This window comes from Panthera onca, chromosome E2, assembly GCF_046562875.1.
Source record: "Panthera onca isolate mPanOnc1 chromosome E2, mPanOnc1 haplotype 2, whole genome shotgun sequence".
Classification (NCBI taxonomy): domain Eukaryota; kingdom Metazoa; phylum Chordata; class Mammalia; order Carnivora; family Felidae; genus Panthera; species Panthera onca.
This window is the reverse complement of record NC_138353.1, coordinates 2,274,171-2,289,907: the sequence shown is the minus strand read 5'-3', so window position 1 is coordinate 2,289,907 and position 15,737 is coordinate 2,274,171. Positions and strand designations below refer to the sequence as shown.

General features: G+C 42.2%; 1 long non-coding RNA gene across 2 annotated transcripts; it reads left to right on the top strand.

Moving 5' to 3' along the window:
- Nucleotides 1–8,199: 8,199 nt before the first annotated feature.
- LOC144614594 (uncharacterized) lies at nt 8,200–14,733 on the top strand. Of its 2 annotated transcripts, none has more exons than XR_013552446.1 (4): nt 8,200–8,419; nt 8,520–8,642; nt 8,951–9,085; nt 13,129–14,733. It is a non-coding gene; the product is annotated as an uncharacterized LOC144614594 (long non-coding RNA). The 2 variants fall into 2 exon arrangements; XR_013552445.1 differs by having other exon boundaries at nt 8,507–8,642.
- The last annotated feature ends 1,004 nt before the right edge of the window (nt 14,734–15,737 follow it).

Below are 15,737 nucleotides of genomic sequence, written 5' to 3'. Positions count from 1 at the left end.
CCTAGCCTCTTTTAGCTTCTAGAGGCTGCCTGCATTCCTTGGTGTGGCCCCTTTGTGTCTTCAATGCCAGTAATAGTTTGCTGTGTCTCACACTGCAACTCTTTTGCCTCCTCTTTCACCTTTAAGGAACCTCCTGATTATACTGGGCTCATGTGGACAATCCAAGATAATCTTATCTTAAGGTCAGCTGATTGACAACCTTCAGTCTATCTGCAACTTAATTCCCCCTTGCTACCAACATAACATATCCACAGGTTCCTGGGATTAGGACAGGGGCCTCTGGTGAGCCATAATTCTGCCTACCACAGTAATTGCTTCTGTCCTAGCATTTGGCAAGAGTTTCCATCCTTAGAATTCAGGACCTTAAGTAGGATATGCTGGGGAGATAGTCTCATGTCTTTTCTTAGCCCAAGGAAATTTTCTTCTAAATATTAATTAGTACTTCTCAATTGTTCTATTTTATTCCTTTTTAAAAAAAAAAAAAAAACTTGAACATTTTTGAATAAGCAGTATATCCTCATGATTCAAAAACAAGTCCTTCTATCCCCTTCCCTTCTCTCAGAAGACTACATTTCTGGGCTTTGATTCTTCAAAGGTATAACTAATTCATCTCTTCTTTTAATATCAGTAATCATAGTTCCCCACAGTAACCCTGCAGCCCAATTATATTTTCGTTATTGGAGAAAAAAATGCAGACGGAGAAAAGTTAAGTGACTTGCCGAAAAACACAAAGCTAGGATGTGAGTGGTTGAGTTTGGTGTTTGCACTTGGGTCTGTGTCACTCTAAAATCTTTCATCAAACACAGTGCCTGCAGGGAAATGGTCCTCTATGTATTCCAGCCCCATCGAGGTTGAATCAAGGTGGTAAATTCCTTAGAGAAAGCAGTATCAGAGATAGAAGACGCTTACTTCATGACATCATAGATGTTGGTGCAGCCACCATTCCCAAGCCCAGGCGGCCTCGCTGGAGTTTGGACTCATCCTATGCCACCTGTGAAAAATTTGGAACCAAAGCAGGTGTCTGGGAAAAGTAAGATCTTGTGGGAAAGGAGTGCCCTCCAATCAAGAATGACTGGGAAAATCTTAGAATCTAATATGTCTGCCCACGTGGTAGAATACTATACAGTTAATAAAAATATTTTTGAAGTTTTCCAGAACAAGGAAAAACGTCCATGATCTAATATTAAACATTCACAACAATGAACGTATTCTCAGGAAATCCTTGTATTTAAATTGCATCTGGTCAGAAAGAATTTGCAAAGATTACTTTCATTTTTTAACGTTTATTGATTTTGAGAGAGAGAAGAAAGAATGAGTGGGGGAGGGGGCAGAGAGAGAGAGAGAGAGAGAGAGAGAGAGACAATCCCAAGCAGGCTCTGCTCTGTCAGTGCAGAGCCCGACTTGGACTCAAACTGTGAGAGCATAACCTGGGCCAAAATTAAGAGTTGGCTGCTTAACCAACTGAGCCACCCAGGTGCCCCAAATACTTTTGTTTTTAATTTTTAAATTTAAAATTTTTTTAAATTTACATCCATGTTTGCTAGCATACAGTGCAATAATGATTTTAGGAGTAGAATCCTGTGATTCATCCCCTGCATATAACACTCAGCGCTCATCTCAACAAATGTCCTCCTTAATGCCCCTTGCCCATTTATCACTTCCCTCCCCTCACCTCCCCTCCAGCAACCCTCAGTTTGTTCTCTATATTTAAGAGTCTCTTATGGTTTGTTCCCCTCCCTGTTTTTATGTTGTTTTTGCTTCCCTTCCCTTATGTTCATCTGTCTTGTATCTTAAATTCCACATATGAGTGAAGTCTTATGATATTTGTCTTTCTTTGACTAATTTCACTTAGCATAATACCCTCCAGTTCCATCTACGTAGCTGCAAATGGCAAGATTTCATTCTTTTTTATTGCTGAGTAATACTCCATTGTATATACACACTACATCTCAATCCATTCATCTGTCAATGGACACTAAATACTTTTTTAAAGTATTTAGTCCATGATTCTATGGACCTTAGGTAATTTAACTGGTTTGCTATTATTGGACTCAATACGTTAAGGCCATCTGCAGTTTCTTTACAGTGGCCTCCTTCCCTTCACATACTTCTCCCCTCAGGGCCATGTGGTCCCTCAGTTTTTAAAACTAAAAATGTTGGTTTTTCACACCAGGATAGCCACAAGGATGCGGCCATCTTTGAGCAGAGTGTGGGTGGCTAATCCCTGTCTCTCTCCGTCCTCCCACACGTATCTACCCAGAGGGATGTGGACAAATTGGAGGGTGACAGGAGTCTCAAATTGTTGGTGAAGAGCTTCCTCTCAAAATTCATTGACTGTCATCTGCAGCATCATAATTTCTCCATCATGACTCTCCAGGGAACTGCTAGTGTTTGACTCTGGGAATCAACAGTTTCAGACTTATAACGCTGGAAATAGACCGGTCTGAATAATTTCTCCCTCCCTGATTCTTCAAGCCATTCTCTTTGCCTCTCTGCATCAATGTCCTCTCAAGGGACTGGGTTGGAGGTTTTGAACAGCAATAGCATACAGGTCTGACTCATTTTCCTATATGCAGGGCTCAGCAATTCTAAGCCAGGTGTGATTGTCGGTGCAAGAGAATAGCCTTTGATGATGAAGAGACAGCAGCCTAGATGAGGGAGGAAGGGGGAAGCCACTGTGGGAAAAAAACGCACGTCTGTTTGGCAAGACTTTTCAGAATTTCGTCCTAAATTCTTTCCTTAAATGCTTACAGAGCTCTCAAGCTGACCTTACTTTTGTCTTGGAGCTCAGGTTGAGCTGCTCTGTGAGAGACTCCAGAATACGATGGCTTGAACAGTAGAATTTACTTCCCGACACTGAAGGTCAGCATTTGATCTTGGACTTCCCGGCCTCTGGAACTGTGAGACACAGATTTCTGTTGTGTATAAGCCACCCAGTCTGTGGTATTTTGTTATAACAGCGCTAACGGACTAAGACACCAGGTGACGTGTTGGGGCTGGCGTGTGGTTACAGCTGCACAGACGTTCCTTCTCCCCCGTTGTCTCCACTACGTTTCTCCGTGCTAGGGCAGCCCTCCTGGGGAGGGCTGGGGAAGGTTTACTTGTTTCACGTTTCCCCTAAGTAGTCCCTTGTGACTTCATCTCACTGTAAGGAGGCTCTTCCATTAGGTATCCCACCTTGGATAGTCTTGGGCTTGTGACACCTTTCTGCCTACCCGAGGACAAGGAGGTCATCTGAGCTGAGGATGGATTCTCAAGGAAAAAGCATCTTTGGTACTCTTGACTTTGTAGCCCAAGTTTCCTTAGATTTGGGCTGGTAAGTCTTGGCTATTTTTTTTTTTTTCAGAACTTTGATGCTCTTAAGATTTTGGGGGTGAATTTTATTTTAAAAATGTGTTTTCAGTGGGAGGGTTGCTTTGAATAACCTGGCCTCTCTACTCTTCAAATCCTGGTTTGTTTTTTATCCCCCTCTAATCTCTTAAGATCAGTATTAAGATTGTGTGTGTGATGATGGTATTTTTTTTTTTAATTTAAATCCAAGTTAGTTAACATGTAGTATAATAATGATCCCAGGAATAGAATTTAGTGATTTATCACTTACATATAACAGTGCGCATCCCAATAAGTGTCCTCCTTAATGCCCATCACCCATTTAGCCCGTCCCCCCACCCAACACCCCATCAGCAATCCTCGGTTTGTTCTCTGTATTTAAGAGTCTCTTATGGTTTGTCTCTGTTTTTATCTTTTATTTTTCCTTCCCTTCTAGGTTCATCTGTTTTGTTTCTTAAATTCCACATATGAGTGAAATCATATAATATTTGTCTTTCTCTAACTTATTTCACTTAGTATAATACACTCTATTCCCATCTACACTGTTGCAAATGGCAAGATTTCATTCTCTTTGATCGCTGGGTAACATTCCATTATCTATCTATCTATCTATATGTTATATATATGTATATATAGTATATATATGTATAATATATATGTGTATATATATATATATGTGTGTGTGTGTGTGTGTGTGTGTGTATATATATATGGTCACATCTTCTTTATCCATTCATCAGCTGATGGACATTTGGGCTCTTTCCATACTTTGGCTATTGTTGATAGTGCTGCTGTAAACATCGGGGTGCATGTGCCCCTTCGAATCAGCATTTTTGTATCCTTTGGATAAATACCTAGTAGTGCAGTTGCTGGGTCATAGGGTAGTTCTATTTTTAGTTTTTTGAGGAACCGCCATACTGTTTTCCAGAGTGGCTGCACCAGTTTGCATTCCCACCAGCAGCGCAAAAGAGATCCTCTCTCTCTGCATCCTCGCCAACATCTCTTGTTGCCTGAGTTGTTCATCCTAGCCATTCTGACAGGTGTGAGGTGGTATGAGATGAACGTATTTAAACATATAAAATACAGGAAGTGGGCACTTATAAAATTGTTAGAAGGGTCACAAGAGCTGACTTTGCAAGGTAGGTCTCCAGAAGTGCCTCCCAAAATGTGGCAAAACTGAACCTTCAAAACATGTGCTCCCTCAGCCACGGTCCAGAGGTGGAGCTGCAGGGGGCTGCCTCTGGGACCACCAACTTCAAGCACACGCTGCTTTACCTGCAATCCAGGGTCAGAAGGTAAGGTGACGTGGGGCGCCTGGGTGGCTCAGTCGGTTAAGCAACCAACTTCAGCTCAGGTCGTGATCTCAGGGTTTGTGGGTTCAAGCCCCACGTCAGGCTCTGTGCTGACAGCTCAGAACCTGGAGCCTGCTTCAGATTCTGTGTCTCCCTCTCTCTCTGCCCCTCCCCCACTTGCACTCTGTCTCTCTCTCTCTCTTGAAAGTAAATAAAACGTTAAAAAAAAAAAAGAAAGTAAGATGATGCAACCACCACTCACTGTCACCACAAATGCGTGGACCGCAGAGTTCAGACCCCAGCCATGCTGTCTCTGCCACCACCTTTTGGTAGCCACAGCAGGAGGAGATGTTGCCTCTGTCATCCAAATGTCACACAAGGGCATCTAAAGGGTGGAATCTTATTTCTGTTCAGAGTGCTTTGTGCACAGAGCAGGAAAATTACTTTTCCAGCCTATTCATGAGAGGAAGTCCAACCAGGACGATGTGGCAATGAACTCTAAGTGCCAGCCAATTAAAATTAACCACAGGAACTGTACTTTTACAGGGTTTTCTAGAATTTGTATTTAGCTCTTTCTCAACATCCTCTGGTTGGTTTGGTTTGGTTTCCTTTCAGCAGTGTGACTTGTTTCTTCCTTGATCTCTTCATGTATTTTAATCCATGCTCATTTTATATTCTCTCAGTTTATGTAGTTACCTTGTTCTTGTCCGTGGTTTCGGCTTGTGCCCTGCTCCTTTGCCGGGGGAGGCAAGCTTCGTCCTGCATGCTGCTCTGATGAGGTTGTGTCTGGTCCTTGGAGCCCCATCTAGGGCTCCCCAGTTGGAGCCCCATTAGCATGTTGGGCATGCATGGTCATCTGGATGCATCCTTCCTGCTGAAGCAGGAACTTGGGATTTTGGAGAGCAGCAGTGGGCAGGCCGTCCCATCCCTGTTTCCTCACTAGGGCTGGAGATGTTTCCACTAGGGTTGGGGATGGCTGAGATATGACCCCAATCTCCCCATCGACCTCAATGTATTAGTTTTCTATTTCTGTTTGATCAACCGTCACAAGCTCAGAGGCTTAGAACAACAATCCTTTACCATCTCCCAATTCCATGGGAGTGAGCATAACTCAGCTGGATCCTTTGCTCAGCGTTTCACAAGGCTACAGTCAGCGTGTTGGCCACACTGAAGTTCTTATCTGGAGCTGAGGGTTCTCTCTCAAGGCTACTGGTTGTTGGCAGAATTCACTTCCTTACAATCGTGGGTACCCATGTTCTTGCTGGCTGCCCACCAGAGTCACTCACAGCTCCCGGGGGCCACACCTCTCCATCAGTGGTTCTTCCTTGAGGTCAGCAGGAGCATGTCTCTTTCTGACTTCTGCTTTTAAAGGGCTTGTTTGATTAAGTCAGCCTCATTTAAGCTAATCTTCCTTTTGGTAACTCAAAGTCAGCTGATTAGTAGCTTAATTATAATCATACAGGGCATGCAACATGGGAGGAGCAGGATTTGGTGGGGAGGGACGTCCTAGAAGTCTGTCCAAAATTTTCATGAACACCAGAAGGCTGGCACCAGACGAGGGAGGAAGAGAATTGCAACCTGTCCTTCTGGAAGGCAAGGCTGACCGCTCATGTTTTTTCTTCCCTCCCTGGTTTTGCCCTTTCAGGACTCGCCCTTCCCCAGGAGAGGAGGCTGGATGACTCATTGGCCCTTGCTGTTCTGAAAGCCGTGGCCCAGGTGAGTCATGCTTTCTTTCCCCTTCCTCAAACTGTGCTCATTTTGTATGAATATAGGACAACTTCCTTGGATTTCCTGTCTCACCCATGCATGAAAAGATCAAAAGGCCTGAGCCATCACTAAGAATCCCTCTCTCTCTGAACCTGCGTTCATGTATCCACATGACGTAGACTCTCCTATGGACTCAATTCTGCAGAAATGCATTGCTTCAGGGAAACGTGAAAGACTCCTATGTGAAATATGATTTCATGGACTAAAGGAACCACACATAACAATGCTTTGATGGTAACCTACAGACCAGGGTTTCCCAGTTAGACAAGATGGGCCGTGGTGTTCGTTGGTCTCTGCTGTGGTCCGAATGTATCCCCCCAATTCATATGTTATGGTATTTGGAGATGGACCTTTATTAAGTGATTAGGTCAGGGTGAATGGGATTAGTGTCCCTATAATAGAGGCTCTAGAAAAATCGCTGGTCCTCTTCAACCCCGTGAGGACGTAATGGGAAGTTGACCAGTGGTACTTTGTTATAGCAGCCTGAATGGACTAAGACAGAAGGTCTCAGGTTCAGGACCTTTTTTTTTTTTTTTTTTTTTTTTTTTTTTTTATTTTTTTATTTTTTTATTTTTTATTTTTGGGACAGAGAGAGACAGAGCATGAACGGGGGAGGGGCAGAGAGAGAGGGAGACACAGAATCAGAAACAGGCTCCAGGCTCCGAGCCATCAGCCCAGAGCCTGACGCGGGGCTCGAACTCACGGACCGCGAGATCGTGACCTGGCTGAAGTCGGACGCTTAACCGACTGCGCCACCCAGGCGCCCCTAGGACCTTTTGAATTGGGGTTGGCATTGGGAATTTGAGGCATTGCCCAGCAGTCCCTCCATCCAGCCCAGATGGATGCCTGACCCAAGATCAGATGTGATGCTGAGCCACACGTGTGGGTAACGGGTCACATCTGTGTGAGCCTGGTTTATCGCCCATCAGCATTCTAGTGCTCGGGAACAAGGAAAGAGTGTGCCTGGGGATGAGCTAGGTGACACTAGTCAGAGTGTGTGAGGTGTTGAAAACCATAAATTGGCAGAGCTAAGAATGTCCCTAAAGATATCTTGTTCAACTAGATGTTCAACTGGGTGGTTCAATAGGTTAAGCGTCTGACTGGATCTTGGCTCAGGTAATGACCTCACAGTTCGTGAGTTCAAGCCCCACATCGGGTTCTGCGCTGATGGTATGGAGCCTGTTTGGGATTCTGTCTCCCCTTCTCTCTGCCCCTCCCCTGCTTGTGCTGTCAAAATAAAAATTAAAAAATAAACTTAAAAAAAAAAAGGTATCTTGTTCAACCTCAAGTGCCCAGAAATAAAAGAAGGTTTGTCACTTAGTGCAATGTCATGGGAAATTGTGCAGCTGATAATAAGTCTGTATTAAAGAGTCTGACCGAATAAGGAAACATTTGGACAGTGATGAAGCTGCTTCTTCAATATATTTAAGAATAATACACAAATCCCATAATTCCTAGCACAGATTCTGTTAGTTATTTTGGAATGATTCCATGAGAAAAATGTTTCAGGATTTCCCAAGCTCAACACGAAGGCGATTTGAGGCTGATAGTTGTTCGTTGTGCTGTCTTGTGCACAGGTGACCGGTCAGCGGCATCTCTGGTCTCTACCCGCTAGGTGCTAATAGCGCCCCCTATCCCAGTGGCGCCAACCAGAGTGTCTGCAGGCATTGCCCACTGTCTTCTGGGGGTGCCATATTGTCCCTGAGAGCCATTTCTCTAGTTTGAGTTTTCTTGAAACATTATGAAAGCACTCAAACACTGAAAACAATATCAGTATATTTCCATATTCACTCCTTTGATTTCGGAACAGAAGGAATAGAGAATTCAGACATGTGAATTCAACTTCTACAGTTTATTGGCAAAACATTGAACTGACTTCTTTTCGTTCATTGGAGTATCTTTTGATGGCTGTATCTCCCTTTACGAAGGAAGTTGTGCTGCTCTACATAGAAATATCAAGAACATACGGACCCTTCTCTTGAATTGCCAAAATTGTCTTACATGATCATCTGCCTCAGCTTATTCTCTGGGTATGTCTCCCCACTCCCTGTGGTGTCCTTTTCCATCCTCCTATTTTCCTGGTCATAAATACTCACTTGGATGGCACACATCCTCAGTTTGTTGTTTCAGGGCTCAGTGATGTTTAGGGATGTGGCAGTAGTCTTCTCAGGACGAGTGGGGCCAGCCAGATCCTGCTAAGAAGGATTTGTACAGGGACGTGACACCGGAGAACTTCAGCAACTTCATCTCTAGGTAAGAAGTTAGCACCCCTGGGAGGCTGGGATTTGCCCACGGGAATACCTGCTGCCTTGGGTGTGAATTCTGAGGTGCCTTCAAGACTATGGTTGAGTTTCTGCTCTGTTCTCAATGCAATTGTACTGAATGGGGACAGATAGTTCTGTAGGATAACACCCAAAGAAGCTTCTTCCCCATTCCAAAAGTGACTTCCTCCTCTTCTCTGGAATTTTCTGGTTTCTTTTCCTCATTGATGACCAGGAGCTGGGTGTGACTTCTGGGATGCCCCCTTTGTGACTCTGTTGCGTTTCTTCTTGCGTACACAGGTTCTTCTATTTCCAGGCCAGATGTGATCTCCTTATTGGCACAAGGGAAAGAACCCTTGGGGGCACAAAGAGATGTGACAGGAAGCCTGTGCCCAGCTGAGTGAAGGATCATTAAGAAGGGCAGTGGCACTGTAGGTAATGGCTCAGACGATTAGCAGGACGCGGCACCTTTGAGACAATGCCTGGAAAGTTCCCCTCAAAGTCCCTAGTGTTCAGAGCAGAGCATTACTCCCATCAGGGTGAGCGCCTGGAGGGGCCTCTCTCCTACTCACACATACCACCCCCTGCACCCTCCCCATGCTTCTCCCCGCTCAAAGAGGAAGGTGACTTCTTTGAAGTACAACTTTTTACCTACCCAGGGAACGCTGTTTCTTTCCAGTTTCTCCCCCACCCCCTTTTTATACTTTATTTTGAGAGAGACCGAGCATGAGTGGGGGAGGGGCAGAAAGAGTGAGAATCCCAAGCAGGCTCCACACTGTCAGCACAGAGCCTGACGCGGGGCTCGAACTCACGAACCATGAGATCATGACCTGAGCCGAAGTCAGACACTTAACTGACCTAGCCACCCAGGCGCCCCTCCCCCACCGCTTTTTAAACAGTTGGATCATTGTTTCCATCTGAAAATATGGTTCTAAAAATAGTTTATTTTGGTTACCTCCCAATGATTTTTCTTCCTTTGATATGTATTTCCAGATTCAGATTTTGTACATTCTTTCTTTCATGCTTTAAAAAAAAAATTTTTTTTAACATGTTCAAATTTTCCAATTTGAGTCAGGCTCTCTGCAATAACGTGGGTCCCAAGGTTGCTTCTGATTCATCTTCAGATGTAGGATTAGACCAGCCTGTAATTTCTGCTGTCAGACATTTCTTAAACATTTCCTAAAATTCTATGTAGTCAATTTTTAAATAATTCTTATCATACCCCTGTGAGAAACACATGTATTAAGTAGAGTACAACGTTTATGTATGAGTTTTTTTCTCTTTAGTCTTACAGTATGTGATCAAAATACTGTTTTCTAAATATACTAAAATTGGTTCTTTTCTTCCCCACCCCCTTCATCGTGGCTGTATTTATTTGTAGTACAGGCAGGTTCATTCATTACTGTTTTCGTTATTTATTTGGACACTGTGTGAAACATTACTGTCATTCTGAAAAGTCAGAACTTTACAAAAGAGTGTACTCAGAAAAGTATGGCATCTCCCTCATTCCTGCTACCTATTCTCATTCTCCTCTTTTCAACCTTATCCCCACCTACCCCTAGAGTTAACCAAACTCATCATTTTACATTCTTTTCCTTCCAGGATTTCTTGTGTAAAAATGAGCAGATACACGTATATTCTCTTATATTTCTTTTCTTACAGAAAAAGTCACGTACTCTATGTGTACTTTTGCACCTAGCTTTTTTTCACCTAAGAATATGTCTTGGAAATTACTTATAATTTCGTGGACATTTTTTTCATTCTTGTATGCAACTGTGTAACACTTCATTTTGTAGATATGCCAGTTTATTGAACCACTCTCCTATATATGGGTGTTTAGATTGTTCCCAGTATTTTATTTTTTATTAAAAAGGTTTTTTTTTTTGTTTTTTTTTTTTACATTTATTCATTTTTGAGAGACAGTGTGAGCGGGGGAGGGGCAGAGAGAGAAGGAGACACAAAATCCGAAGCAGACTCCAGGCTCTGAGTTGTCAGCACAGAGCTGGTTGCGGGGCTCCAACCCATGAACGGTGAGATCATGACCTGAGCTCAAGTCAGACATTTAACGGACTGAGCCACACAGGCGCCCTTCCCAGTATTTTAAAATTATGATCATGCCATAATGAATAATCATGTGTATCATGTTTATCATAATGTTGGAGGTATTTCATCAGGGTAGATTCCTAGATGTGGGATTTTGGTACCCAAGACCCATGTTTTTTAAATTCCATACTAGGAAACTGCCTAACAAGTATACCCAAGGGCTGTTTCATTTTCTAGAGGATTTGTACCTTTGTTTGACTTACTGTTAAATATTGATTAGAACCTAGACTCTTGAGGGATGCCTGGGTGGCTCAGTCGGTTAAGTATCCAACTTTAGCTCAGGTAATGATCTCACGGTTCATGAGTTTGAGCCCTGCATCAAACTCTGTGCTGACAGCTCAGAGCCTGGATCCTGCTTGGGATTCTGTGTCTCCCTCTCTCTCTCTGCCCCTCCTCCCCTCTCTCTCCCTCTCTCTCTCAAGAACAAATAAACATTTAAAAAAAAAAAAAAAAAAAAAAAAAAGAACCTAGACTCATGAACTTAGCTTGTCAACTTGGACATTTCTGGCTGGCAAAAAAAAAAAAAAAAAAAAAATCCAAATGTTCTGGTTTTCATACTCTGTATGGTATTAACCAGTTTTTAATCTATTAGCAAACTCGTTTGAGTATTTGTGTGTATTTATTCAATTATTGACTTCTTCTTTGAAGCACCTTTACCATCATCTTGGTTCCTTATTAATAAGTTAAATAAATCTTTAACACAACTTCATTTTTTATTTGGAAAAATTTTTGAAAACTATACTTTGATATTACTAATACTTAATTATAGGCATGAAATAATAACCTATTGTAGGTTCCCTTCTCCTTTGTGCTATTTCCCCTTATCCTTATCCTGATTTTCTTCCTTCAACCTAATGGTCCATTCTTTCAATATTCATGAGTTATATGATATCATATGTGTGGCAGGCACGGAATTTGAGGTTTATTATACAACAGTAAGTAAATTAGATTTGGGTTAAAGTTTGGTTGAGGGGAGAAGGCAGTAAAGAGGTAGATAAAGTATTTCCATGTATATCGTCACAGCTTTTTTCTTTTTTTTTAAAAAAGCATTTTATTTTTTAATTTTTAAAGTTTATTTATTTGGGGGCAACTGGGTGGCTCAGTCGGTTAAGCGTCTGGCACTGGCTCAGGTCATGATCTTGTGGCCTGTGGGTTCAAGCCCTGTGTCAGGCTCTGTGCTGACAGGTCAGAGCCTGGAGCCTGCTTCAGATTCTGTGTCTCCCTCTCTCTCTGCCCCTCCCCTTCTCGCACCCTATCTCTGTGTCTCGAAAATAAATAAACATTAAAAAATTTTTCTGATAAAGTATATTTATTTATTTTGAGAGAGAGTTTGAGTGGAGAAGAGGGGCAGGGGGAGAGGGAGAGAGAATCCCAAGCAGGCTCCATGCACAGCACAGAGCCTGACATGGGGCTTGATCCCATGGACCACGAGATCATGACCTGAGCCAAAACCAAGAGCTGGAAGATTAAGCGACTGAACTACCCAGGCGACCCATCACAACTTTTTTCTATTTTGCAGTAAGATTCTCGAATGGGAAATCATAGGGGTGACAGTATGTAGAATAAGACAAATGACAGCCATCTAAAGAAGTGATGTTGAATATGAGATCTGAATTCTAACAAGAAGCCAGCTTTGCAAAAACTGGGCACAGTGTTACATACAGATCAGCAAATGCAACCCCATGTATTCTCACATGTGCAAGGAGAAACTGGGGGTGGAACACAGTGAGGAAGGCAAGTAGCTTAAGATGAACTTGAATACATTTGACAGGTTGAGGACTCAGGATTTCACTCTTGTGCAACATGAAGCTCTGAAGTGTTTTCAGCAATGGGTCTCATTGTCACTTGCAAGAGACCCACCTTAGACACCCTTATTTCAACAAACTCCTTGGGCAACTGCAATGATAAAAACTGAAAAATCTATCTGAATAACTACCTCACTTACTTCACTTAGGGGATGTCCACATATCCTGTTCTCCTTGTTCACTTATCTAATTGCTTAGTCATATTTGGGAGCTGTAAAGCACAGTCATTTTTTTCATAAACATCATTTTCAGTTTAAAACAATTTCTACTAGGGGCACCTAGATGGCTCAGTTGGTTAAGCATCCGACTTCAGCTCAGGTCACAATCTCATGGTTCATGAGTTCGAGCCCTGCGTGGGGCTCTGTGCTGACAGCTCAGAGCCTGGATGGAGACTGCTTTGGATTCTGTGTCTCCCTTTCTCTCTGCCCCTCCCCTGATTGCACTCTGTCTCTCTTTCTCTCTCAAAAGTAAATAAACATTAAAAAAATAAAAAAGTTTCTACTAAAGCAGCACTAACTCTCTAAGAGGAAGGACTAAAATGAGCATCTCTACTTTTTCATTATCTTTCAGATCATGTATCCTCATGGGAGAAAATGGAAAAATTTATAAACAAAGATCCTGAGGACCCCATGTTCTAGGATGACTGGGAATATAAAGGCATATTTGAGAGACATCAAAGAAATGAGGAAGGAAATTCCAGTCAAGTGATAATCACCCAGGAAGAGTATCTACTGTGAGACAGCAAACTTCCCATAACCTGCATCAGAAAGTTCCACCTGGAAGTAGGCCCTATGCGTAACGAATGTAGAGAAGGGTTTCGGCAGAAGACATCCCTTCTAAGTCACCAGAAAATGTATACTGCTGACCGATCTGAGGAATGCAAGCAACATGGGAAGGCTTTCTTCATCACCGTTCTGATCCCCCTCAACATCATAGAACTCACACTGGGAAAGACCCCGTGAATGTAAAGAATGTGGAAGGGCCTTTAGTCCTATTTCCCTCTTTACCCAACACCAGAGAATTCCTACTGGTGAGAAAACCTATGAATGTAAGGAATATCAAAAAAGCTATATTCAGCTCTCAAAACTTAATGTACATCACAGAATTCATACTAGGGGAAAATTCTATCAATATACTGAATGTGCAAAAACTTGTCACTAATTATTCAACATCAGAGAATTCATACTGGAGAAAACCCTATGACTGTAAGGAATGTGGAAGACCTTTAGAGGTATCACACAACTTCATGAACGTCAAAGAATATATACCAGGGAGAAGCCATAAAAATGTAATGAATGTGGAAAGGCCTTCGGTCATCAGTCATATCTTCCTCAATATCAGAGGATCCATACTGGTGAGGCACCTTATAAACGTAAGGTTTGTGGGAAGGCCTTTAGGCAGGGCTCAAAGCTTCATCATCACCAGAAAATTTATACTAAGTGAGAAATCAAATAAATGTAATGGAAGCTTTTGGTCGAATTTCATAATTTAATGAGCACTAGCACCCCATAATGGTGAGAACCCGTCTCACTGTACTGAATGTGGAAAAGCTTTTAGTCGCTTAACACTAGTTATTCGACATTAGAAAATTCATACTGGTGAAAATCCCTATGAATGTCAGGAATGTGGGAAAACCTTTAGTCAGGGTTCACAACTTACTCAACATTATTCGTTATGTATGTAGTAATGTGGGAAGGCCTTCAAGACACGGTCATCTTTCTCAGTCTTAAAAAATTCATGCCACAGAAACTTCCTATAAATAAGTGAAGGAAATATTTCACTGGTCTTGTCCCTGAAAGAACATCAAATAATTTATTATTATGTATAACCTTGTCCAATATGGAAATGCTTTATCTTTCAGCTCATGTTGCATTTATCAGCAGATGCACATCGTTACGTCATCACTACAGACCATATTAATATGGTAACGTAGAAGAGCTCCCCTATACTACCTATCGATTGTTAATTATTGTACAATTCATGCTGGCAAACAACCATGCAAGTGGAGAATTTTGAAAACCCATTACCGTAAGCTAATCCTAATTTACAGAAAAGGATGCAGAAGAGAAAGTAACGCTTTATATGTCACATATATGGGAATTTCTTTAGCCATAAAGCTCTTTTAATGAGAAGATTCATACTCATGAATATAAGTTTTAAAACCCCCATTCAGAACTTGCCATTTATTGTGCATCAGAAAATGCAAAGTTGAGGGCGCCTGGGTGGCTCAGTTCGTTAAGTGTCCAACTTCTGCTCAGGTGATGATCTCACGGTTCGTGGGTTCGAGCCCTGCGTCAGGCTCTGTGCTGACAGCTCAGAGCCTGGAGCCTGCTTCAGATTCTGTGTCTCCCTCTCTCTCTTTCTCTCTGTCCCTCCCCAGGTTGTGCTCTCTCGAAAAAAAATAAAATAAACATTAAAAAAAAATGCAAAGTGAATAAAACTCCAGGCATGTCAAACAACAGTTAAGCATTTAACTATTAAAGAAGTTGAGGAAGATGTGCAGAAGTTTGTAACAAATCATACAGGGATATAACTCAGGTAAAAATGTAATAAGTTAGACATTAACAAAGTCACCTTTATGTTACCTAATATTTTCTGCTTCAGTTAAACAAGAAGACTCTGAAGTGAATAAGAGCAGTACATAACAAAACCTGTGGGATGTGGCCCTGTTACTACTCAAAGAAGTTATAACTTTAAATGTGTTTATAGGTCAGAAAACTATAAACACTGGAATAAGTAAACCAGAGACCTCTTGAGAAGCTAGAAAATGAACATAACTCAGCAATGAAAGAATGTTTTGAAATTACGAGATAAGTAGGTTTTGTCAACCTTGAAGCTATTTCTTTAAAAGGATAATATAAACATTTAGCAAATCTCATAACAGTGCAATTTTTGAAGCTGAGAGAGAGAGAGAGAGAGAGAGAGAGAGAGAGAAAGCATGCGAAAGCAGGAGAGGGATATAGAGAGGTGGGGAGACAGAATACTAAGCAGCTCCACACTGTCAGCACAGAGCCCAGCGCAGGCCTTGATCCCACAAACTATGAGATCATGACCTGAGCCAAAATCAAGAGTTGGACCCTCAACAGGGGCGCCTGGGTAGCTCAGTTGGTTAAGTGTCCAACTTTGGCTCAGGTCTTGATCTCACGGTTCGTGGGTTTGAGCCCTGCATCAGGCTCTGT